The 3,870-nt window shown below is 42.8% G+C and overlaps 1 protein-coding gene across 5 annotated transcripts in view; it reads left to right on the top strand.

Annotated features, from left to right (window-relative positions):
- The window catches only part of LOC128630379 (NLR family CARD domain-containing protein 3-like), a 37,575-nt gene extending 34,958 nt beyond the window's left edge, over nt 1-2,617 (top strand). For all 5 annotated transcript variants that reach the window (XM_053678859.1, XM_053678860.1, XM_053678861.1 and 2 more), the window contains 2 exons: nt 1,536-1,712; nt 1,835-2,617. The gene's annotated coding sequence lies outside the window, so the exon portion shown is untranslated. The remainder of the gene's footprint in view (nt 1-1,535; nt 1,713-1,834) is intronic.
- The last annotated feature ends 1,253 nt before the right edge of the window (nt 2,618-3,870 follow it).

The following is a 3,870-nucleotide window of genomic DNA, read 5'->3' as shown; positions in this document are numbered from 1 at the left end:
ACACACACACACACACACACCGGAGATACTGAGGTACACACACACACACACACACAGGGGATACTGAGGTACACACACACACACACACACAGGAGATACTGAGGTACACACACACACACACACACACACACACACAGGGGATACTGAGGTACACACACACACACACACACACACACACACACACACAGGAGATACTGAGGTACACACACACACACACACACACACACACACACAGGAGATACTGAGGTACACACACACACACACACACACACACATACACAGTACACTGGAGATACTGAGGTACACACACACACTCACACACACTCACTGTACACTGGAGATACTGAGGTACACACACACCCACTGGAGATACTGAGGTACACACACACACACACACACTCACTGTACACTGGAGATACTGAGGTACACACACACCCACTGGAGATACTGAGGTACACACACACCCACTGGAGATACTGAGGTACACACACACACACACACACACACACACACACACACACGCAGGAGATACTGAGGTACACACACACACACTCACACACACACACACACTGGAGATACTGAGGTACACACACACCCACACACACACACTGGAGATACTGAGGTACACACACACACACACACACACACACACACACTGGAGATACTGAGGTACACACACACACACACACACTGGAGATACTGAGGTACACACACACACACACACACACACACACACACACACACACACAGGAGATACTGAGGTACACACACACACACACACACACACACACAGTACACTGGAGATACTGAGGTACACACACACCCACACACACACTGGAGATACTGAGGTACACACACACACTGGAGATACTGAGGTACACACACACACTGGAGATACTGAGGTACACACACACACACACACTGGAGATACTGAGGTACACACACACACACTGGAGATACTGAGGTACACACACACCCACACACACACTGGAGATACTGAGGTACACACACACACTCACACACACACACACACACACACACACACACACACACAGGAGATACTGAGGTACACACACACACACACACACACACACACACAGATACTGAGGTACACACACACCCACACACAGACACACACACTGTACACTGGAGATACTGAGGTACACGCACACACACGCGCACACAGACACACACACACACACACACACTGGATACACTGAGGTACACACACACGCACACACTCACACGCACACACCGGAGATACTGCGGTATGCACACACACACACACACACGCACACTCTCTCTCACACACTCACACAGACACTCACACTGGAGATTCTGAGGTACACACACACACACACTCACACACACACAGTTTTCCTCTGTGGTGATTGTAATTGTAGTGATGTGATATATTGTCATTGTTGTGTGTGTGAGATGAGAGTAAATGTTGTGTATATAAAGATTTTGTGTAGTTGATGTTTTCAGAGCTAAAACTGAGTGTGTTAAGTGTGAGAAGGTTTTCTTTCTTGCAGGATGTGGAACTGCAGTATTACAGATGAAGGTTGTGCTGCTCTGGCTTCTGCTCCGAGGTCAAACTCCTCATCACACCTGAGAGAACTGAATCTGAACGGTAATAATCCAGGAAAATCAGGAGTGAAGCTCCTCTCTGATCTACTGAAGGATCCACACTGTAACCTGGAGACACTACAGTGAGTTACTGACTAACTGTCTCTTTACTCTACTGTATCATACTGAATAAAGTATGTGTGTGTGTGTGTGTGTGTGTTTATGCTGATGTGTGTTTACACTGATGTTCTTCTCTCTCTTACAGCATTAACTATAATAAACTCACCAGGACGGCGTATGACAGGAGTCTCACCTCAAACCTCTTCTCCAGGATAAAGCAGTCTTGGTGAAGAGTTAGAACCGGTCCCACATTTCCAGCAGTTTGGGAGCTGAATCATTGAACTTAAAGGGGCAGAGCAGAAACAAAGTCAAGAACAGGCAGAAGGTCATACACAGGAGAAATCAACACACGTAACCAAATATCTGCTGTACAAAGCAACGGCACCGATCTGCCCCGGGGATGGAGACTGACGAGGCTTAAGTACACGTCCGGAAATGTACAGCCAACTCATCCCAAAGCACGAGGCGGGAGCAGGCACGTACAAGATGTGATCGTCCAATGGCAAGCCGGAACATGATGCATTGCAGTGGACTGGGCTTAAAAGAGGAGGAGACAAGACACCCATCCCTCCCCTGACATAGACACACGAATGGAACATAGTACAAATAGAAATAAAACTGAGGACATAACAATGGTCAAGTATCAAATAAAATGTAAACGTGCATTGATGAAGGTAATGTTGTTAGTAATTGTTCATAAATTACCATGGTAACACAGAGCTCCAAGGTATAAAAATATGGAGTTTGTCATCAACCAAACAGTAACCAGTTTTAATACCTATAAAAGTTTACGTAGTAAAATTTAGCAAAGCGCTTTACAGTAAATTCAAATGTAAAATTAAACTAATGAAATGTTGTGCAGCACATGCTTATGTTAATTTTTGTTACATTATATGATCATATAAATAAATAAATACTCCCAAAGTCACCAGAATTGAAAGCTTTGGTGCTGTTAAACATTTAGAGATTGAGCTTGTGGTATTTTCAGTATTTCACTCAGTATATCTGGGTAAGACACAGTGAACGACTCACTGCTGGCATTCATGAAGAGGTCATAAACTCCACTGGAATAATAAATAGGATCTAATAAAATCATGAGTGGAAATTATTGGTATAAGTTTGTAAGGATAGACTTCCTCCAACCAGGAACTATATCCTCCAGTCCACGCGGTGGCGGTAACGCGCCTAACAGCTGCGTCTCCGACCAGTAGAAATCACAGAAGAAGAAAAAGCTGCAGCGGGTATCTCCCGAGCAGTTGAGTTATTACACCGAACGAATCATCTCCAAATTAAATAATTTCTGACAGTTTTACAGTTAGATCCGGTTTAAACATAAAAGCTGGTTATTTTGTCTGTGTTTGAGGAATTAAAAATAAAACGTTCTGTTTTTAAACACGAGGTAAGTTAAACGGAAGCTGTGTGGCTGAATCCCAAATCGATGTCATTTCCGGTTTAAGTGCACTACATTAGGGATGAAATAATGACGGTCTACACCCTATCTAGTGCACTATTTAACTCATGAGGAGAGATTTGTAATTCTGTTTTAGCGGCACTATTTATAACCTTACTTTATCCTAAAATCCATTGTTTGCTCCCTGCTTATAGCAACTAAAATAAACAACAGTGAGTGTAAAAGTGGCTAAGTAATTTAGCAGCTAAAATAACTTTATATTTCTGTAATGTTTTTAATGTATAAACTGATAAACCGAGGTAAAGTTGGGTTTATATTGGACATTCACTTAACATTCGAGCTTCTCTCTTCGATTTCTCAAGAAATAAACACAAAAAGGACAAAAATGTGTGTGTGTAGCTGGCGAGTTCACGTTGTAAAGAAATACTACGCGCATGCGCACGTAAGCATTCATGTCAACATGTCCGCCATATTGATGAGGGAAAGACCACGCTGTAAACAAATACAAGTAAACGGAGGAGCTTTGGCTTTAGACATTATATATACATTGTCTTTAGACATTTAGCTCATTGTCTTTAGACATTATTTTACTTGTTTACTTTTGATCATAATGTTTGAATTAGACATTACTGATCTTACTCGCGCTACACTCTGTATCAGCGCGTCTACACCACGCGTGATCAGCAACGAGGACTCGTTACTAATACATCACTTCTGACAGAATTTACACTGCAAGCGTGCAAATACAGCATATAATGACAAACTTAAAT

The sequence above is a fragment of the Ictalurus punctatus genome, unplaced genomic scaffold, assembly GCF_001660625.3.
Source record: "Ictalurus punctatus breed USDA103 unplaced genomic scaffold, Coco_2.0 Super-Scaffold_100056, whole genome shotgun sequence".
NCBI classification, from domain to species: Eukaryota; Metazoa; Chordata; class Actinopteri; order Siluriformes; family Ictaluridae; genus Ictalurus; species Ictalurus punctatus.
The sequence above is the reverse complement of the archived record's forward strand: the minus strand, read 5'-3'. Positions and strand labels throughout refer to the sequence as shown.